Genomic DNA, 7,157 nt, shown 5'->3' on the forward strand with positions numbered 1-7,157 from the left:
TGGAAGCAAATGGCATTAAGCGTGGCCGAGGGAAAGGTAAGGAGAAAGAAGGAGTTACATCACAAAGTAACCATGGACGAGAAAAGAAGGCAAAGGAGACCAAGGAAGCTAAGAGGACTCGACGTCGTATCAACCTCCAAGACTTTCCTCTTGGACATGGAGTGGCTCCATACAACCTGTTGGAAGACATGAGAGGTAAGGGTCCTGATATCTCATGGCCTCAATTTCTTGCATTATGTCCACAACTTAGGAGGGATTTAACAAGGGCAGTCAGCACTAGGAGAAAGGTAAAAGAGAGTGTGCCTGTTGTAAAAATTGCACAAGCTGAAACGAATGAGGACATTACACCTGTGCTAGATTGTTACATAAAAGGGAGATTGGTTAGGAAAGGTCTAGTGGATGGGGGTGCACAAATTTGCATCATGATAGAGGGACTCATGCAAAAACTAGGCATGCACATCCATGAGACACCTGAAATTAAGGTCAAGATGGCAAACAATAGCAAGGCTAGGTGCGTAGGCATTTGTAAAAATGTTTTTGTGGAGGCCTTTGGCATTAAGAAGGCAGTGGATTTCTATGTCATGTCTACCAAAGGAAATGGTTACCCATTTATCCTAGAGAGACCATGGCTAATGAAAATGCAAGCTTTGCAGGATTGGGAGAGTGGAAAGCTAATTTTCAGGAACGACAATCATAAGAAGGTTGTCTTTGACATGAAGGAGCAACGCCAAGAGGAGCTCCATGAAGAATCATCTCAAAGTGAGACGGAAGAAGGTTGGACCGATAACACTTCAGAAGAAGAAAGTAGCGGCAGCATTACTGAAGAGGAGTCTTCCATTGAAGTCATGGGGGTAAGGTTTAAGCCAACCAACCAAGAGACCTCTTGTCAAGGTTTGGAGGAGGTAGGTTCCCAAGAGAACCAAAAAGTGGAAGATGAAAGAATGCTAGAAGGTATGCTATCTACAACACTTACAAAGGATGAAAGAGAGGAGTTCAAATGTGTGCTAAGGAAATTTCCTAGGCTTTTTGCTAAAGACTACACCGATGTGCGTGGAGTAGATGAAGCCAGAGGCCACACCTAAGGCTCTGAAGCTACGAAGGCTAGGAGTCATCAAGGAGCAGGCTTTACTCAAGGAGGTAAGAAAGCTTCTAGCAGCAGGTTTCATTTATCCAGTGGAGAATTCAGAGTGGGTCTCTCCCGTTGTTGTCACTCCTAAGAAAAACGGAAAGTAGAGGGTGTGTGTGGATTACCATCCACTCAATGAGGCAACAAAAAGAGATCGCTTTCCCCTCCCATTTCAAGATGAGATACTAAATGAGGTAGCTGGTCATGAGAAGTACACTGTGTGTGGTGGCTACTCAGGCTACTTTCAAATAGGTATCGCATTGGAAGATCAATTGAAAACAACCTTTATCACTCCTTGGGGTTGTTATGCTTTTAGAGTCATGCCATTTGGTCTGACAAATGCTCCTGCAACATTCCAACGTTTCATGAACATGGTGTTTCAAGCATTCTTTGGAAAGTCAATTAGGGTGTTCATTGATGATTTCTGCATTTATAGCTCAAAATCATTGCATCTACAAAGGGTAGAAGAAGGTTTAAAGAAGCTCTACGACATGGGAGGTCAACTCAACCCCGAAAAGTGCCACATAGGTGAGGATGAAGTGATCTTGCTCGGTCACAAGGTTTCCTATAAAGGCATTGAGGTGGATCCTTCAAAGGCAAAGGCTCTTATTGAGCTCCCATCACCGAAGAGTCTTAAGGAGGTCATCTCTTTCATTCAGAAGGTGAAGTATATGTCACGCTTCATTCACTTAGCCTCGGAGTTGCTTCATCCTTTGCAAAAGTTGACACAACAAGTAGAATTTTCATGGTCTGATGAGCTTGAAGAGTATTTTTGTAACATTAAAGTCATTTTGTCAGAGCTACCAACACTCATGCCTCCTTGTTGGGAGTACACATTCTTTGTTAGCTCTAGTGTTGGAAGGGAAACAATTGGTGCTGTGTTGCTACAAAAAGATCCCCACAGTACAAGGATGCGACCCATCTACTTTGCTAGTAGGGTCATGAATGCTTTGGAGAGAGATTACACAGAAGCAGAACTCATGATGCTTTCTCTCATGTTTGCGGTGAGAAAGTTTAGATCCTACCTGCTACCAAAACCTTTTGTAATTCTCACTGCAGAAAATTTGTTTCCTTGGGTGTCATCTCAAATGAATCTTAGTACTAAGATCTCAAAGTGGATTATGGAGTTGCAAGAGTTCCAATACTCTTTCAAGGTAGAAGATAGTGTGCGTGCACAATTGGCAGGGATTCTCACTTATAGGGTACATGAGAAGGAAATTAAGGTGCCTCAAGTAAAGACCCCACCATTGCCACCACCAAAAAGTATTCCCAATGCTTTTACCTTGTTCTTTGATGGAGCTTTTCGACGAGCCACAGGGAAAGCAGGGGGATGGCTAGTGTTGCTCAACCCAAGTGGAGAGGTAGTCATGAAAGAGAAGGTCAATCTACCAGGTTCAACTAGCAACAATGAAGCAGAATACGACACACTACTTCATGGTTTGAAGATGTGCATTGGCCAAGGGATAAAATGTCTCATGGTAAAGGGAGATGCACTTCTCATTGTTAAATAGATTTTAGGCATTTGGGCATGCAAGAATGAAAGCTTAAGGACAAAAGTTCATGCCATTCGTAGGATGTTTAATCAGTTTGAAGAAGTGCAACTATATCATATTCCGAGGAAACAAAATGAAGATGCCGATTTACTTGCACAACAAGCAGTTACATGTGTTGAGAGAGAAGTGCAGGTCATCATGGTGGCAACAGCTGTCAAGCAACCGAGATACCAGGGATTGGAGTCATTGGCTCCCATTATTGGCTACATTTTGGAGGGTGAGTTTCCGCAAGACTTCACGAAGACTCAGAAGAGGAGACTCATGAAGAAGGCAAGTTTCTATCTCTTCCTAGAAGGCTCCCTCTATCAAAGAGGGAAGGATCAAGTGTGCAGAAGAGTACCAACTATCGAGGAAATTCCAGCCATTCTAAAAGGTTTGCATGAAGAGGCATGTGGTGGTCATTTTGCCCAAGAATCAACTGTGAAGAAGATTTTGCTTGCGGGGTATGTTTGACCAAGCTTGCATGTGGATGTTCAACATTGGTGTAAAAGCTGTCACAATTGTCAGATAAATGGAAATAGAAGGTTGGTGCATGGCCCGAGGCAAATAGTGCTTGCAAATGGACCCTTTGAAAAGTGGGACATTGATGCTATGGGTCCTATGCCTAGGACAAAAAATGGTAAACTCTACATTCTAGTGGCTATAGACTATATGACTAGGTGGGTGGAAGCTCAAAGTGTGGCAAGAGTGAATGAGAGGACAGTTAGCAAGTTTGTGTACACTCACATTTGTTACAGATTTGGCACACCTTTGGAGATCGTTTCTGATAATGGTCCAGGATTTCGGAAGGGCTTGCTCACAGAAGTTTGTAATGAGCTTCACATTCTACATCGGCATAGCACACCCTACTATCCTCAATCAAATGGTTTGGTAGAGAGGGCTAATGGTGTCATTGCAGGAATCATTAGAAAGATGGTGCAAAACAAGACAAAATTATGGGATGACTTCTTGGATGGTGCCTTGTGGGCATATCGAACCATATATAGGGAAGCCACGGAGTTCACACCATTTCACTTGGTCTATGGTCAAGAGTCTTTGCAGCCTATCGAGCTCAACATTCCAACAATGCGACTTCATGGAAAAGCAGCACAAGATGATCAAGAGGTATGGATGGATCGACTTCTTACGTTAGTGGAGCTTGAGTGGAAAAGAGAAGCAGCATATGAGTGCTACAAGAGGAAAGCCACACAAGCGAAAGAAAAGCTCGACAAGAAACTGAAGGACAAAGGCATCAAGGAAGGAGAGCTTGTGCTAAGGTATGACAATCGACTTGACAATCGTTTTGATGCCAAGTTTGAAACTATATGGCAAGGGCCATACATAGTCAAGAAGGCTTTCAATTCAAGTTACTATCAGCTTATGGACTTGAATGGTAAAGAACACTCCAGGAAGGTAAACGGGTATCGCTTGAATCCCTATTTGAGTCACCTTCTACCAAAGGACCTACCAAAGATCTGTCCAAAGACCGCTGTCTCATGTAAGTATTGTTACATGAAGCGCCAATGTAACTCCAGTCAAAATTCCGAGGGGCCAAACAATGAAGATCTTGTCAAGGACTCTGAAGTACTCTCTTTGGAAAAGATGCTTTATGATGGTACATGAATATACCATCATCCTAGGGGAGGGCTAATGATAGCCGTTTTTCGGCTCTCCATAATTGCCATAGTAAGTTACTCCACCCTACCAAATTCACCCAAACGCTATGGCTATCCCTACCATTTCACTGTACATAGGCGTGTGTGAGTTAGGGGGCTTTTCCCATATCTTCTTAAAAACCCTCAGCTAGCTAGTCACTGGGTTAGTTGAGCCAAAAAAATAAAAGTATATTATGGCCTCTTTGTGTGTAAATATTTCATTGTATATATGGCCTAAATATAGGGATTTTTTATAATTATTTTGATATTTTATTTAAATATTTCTACTTAGGTATGTGTTTTATTAAACCTATGTACACCTTCTTTCATCCTCTTATACCATAATGATATTTTTTGCCAATATGTACATACTCTAACCTCATATTTTTCCTTTATACAAATCACTCCCACATTTTCACCCTCACCCTCGTGAAAACAAAAAATTGATTTCTACTCATTGGTTACTTTTATTATATTATTTACTTGCATACCTTTTCCTTTTTCAGCCAAAATAATTCAAGGAGGGACCATATCATATGATTCCAATATCTTTCCATATCCATAACTCCTCCATATTTTTATTATTATTTTTACTCATTATTCTAACACCATGTGCTCACTGAGCTAAAGTCCATGAATAGTCCATACACTAGTCCCACCATGTATATATTTCTTTATTCACCAATAATCCTCCTCCATGCATGGGTCAAGGGCAACTTGGATGCTTTGTATTATAATATGACAAAGGAGGGGCTCACTCTTGGATGCATTTTACAAATTCAACAAAGGAGGGGGCCACTAAAAGACTTTTGCAGGCATAAAAAACAGGCTTTTTCGTGAGAATTTTGGCACCTATCTCCACTCCGAATTTGGAGCGGTGATCAAAAGAGAAAATGTAGCTCACGCTTTGAATAATTACCTCAAATTTTTTCATGATTTTTGGAGCTACCAGCGGTGATCTATGATTTTTTGAGTGGACCCCAGTCTGCCCACTTTTCTCACAAGTAGCCCTTAGTCTTCTCTCACCCTTCCACACACCTACTCACTCTTACACATCCCTCCCTCTCCTTCCCTCACTCAAACCTGCAATTTCCATGGCTTCTCCCACCCTCTTCACCATTACCCTTCTCTCTCATCCCTATAGTTCTTTTATGAACCTCTACATACATACACCCTCTCCATGTCTCTCTCTATTGCTTCTATGTTACAATTTCATTTACCTCTCCTAAAAATATCTAAAATTCAGCATCTTAACCATGATAACTTCTGCAAATTGAGGATTTTTCATCAACAAATCCTCTTTTCATCGTGGTGGTCAACCGTGGCGGCGGCGTAAAGAAGCGAAGAAGAAGAAGAAGAACAGCGGTCATTTTTTCCACAATCTACACAAGGGTGAGTTCAAGCTTCTTCAAAGCTTCACCATCTCAATGATTCTCTTTTAATTCACCCCTCTTCCTTCATCAAATCAACTCATCCTACCCATTGTAAATGTATCACTAACAATTCTAGTGATTATTACCACTAACAACTAACTTCTCTTGTAAAAATGCACCCACACTATCAACATATGGAGTAGGCAACCGCACAAGTAAAACAAATTCACTCACTCCCATGGAAGTTTCTCTCCTTTCACCACATCAATAATTCTCTTACTTGAGCCTACATCCATGTGACTCAAGAGAAAAGAGAGACCCCATTCTCATTTGAAATTCATAAAAATTCATAATCCTTGATCTTTCCTAATAAAATTGATTAGGCTTAATCCTAATCAAGGCTTCTAAAACCTATAAATAGAACCCATTCCTCCTTGTAAAAGACATCACTATACCATTGCACACTAGATTGAGCGTACCACACGCCAGTTCTATCTTGGTTGTAAAGAGAGAGTAAGCTTTCTATACACCATCACCTTGGTGCATAGAAAAGCTTGAGCTAGTTTGAGTGAGTGCGAGTAGAAGATATTCTTCCTACCATTGTTGTATCTACCCCAACATCAATGAATTGGTAGTTTTGGGTGCAATTCATGTCCAAAGGCTCACACTTCTCCTCCAATTTGGCTTGGCAAACTCATTCAGCTTCATAAGGTGACTTGTTTCATTGAAGGTTGTTGATTGTTGCTTGCGATTCATTGGCTATTGTTTGGCTACCATTGTAAGAGGGTGGATGGTGAGAGGGCTTCCATAACCCTAAGACAATGTGCTAGTGATGCTATAACCAAATCTTGTCACTTGATTCCGCAAGCTCTAAGTTCCTTTTTGTGCAAAATATAAAGTTGAAGCTAAGTTGTACACCATCTCTCTCTCTCTCTCTCTCTCTCTCTCTCTCTCTCTCTCTCTCTCTCTCTCTCTCGCTCGTGTTTTAGTGTGTGAGAGTGTTCCATTGGTGTTAGAGTTAGTGTAAATTCCTTGCTTGTTTGTGGGTTGCTCTAATGATTCTCCTCTTTTGCGTCCTAGTTCGCTCTTAAACTAGGTGGTGCCCCTTGTGTAGTTGGGATTTGGCTGTGGGTTTGTTGTTTTGGTTTGTGCCCCAGTCCCATTGAGCAGCACGGGAGCCTTGAAGGGTGTCTAGAGGTTGCTCTTCTTGTTGCCCGCCTCGGACCGCCTCACCACAACCAGCCAAACCACAAAGGAAAAGTGCTAAAATGCAACCTTGCTGAGGATAACATCAATAGTGATGATTCTTATGACATCCCCTACCAAAAACCTTTCTCAATCAAAAAGCATTTGGGTGCCCCAATTGGCCATCAATCATTAAATCAAGTGGTCTTCAATTGGAGACACACACTCAGAATTTTTGCCCAATTTCTTGGCAATTGGGCATGTCCAATGATTGTAATTGCCTATC

The sequence above is a fragment of the Adiantum capillus-veneris genome, chromosome 16, assembly GCF_014529385.1.
Source record: "Adiantum capillus-veneris isolate H3 chromosome 16, ASM1452938v2, whole genome shotgun sequence".
In the NCBI taxonomy this organism is placed as follows: domain Eukaryota; kingdom Viridiplantae; phylum Streptophyta; class Polypodiopsida; order Polypodiales; family Pteridaceae; genus Adiantum; species Adiantum capillus-veneris.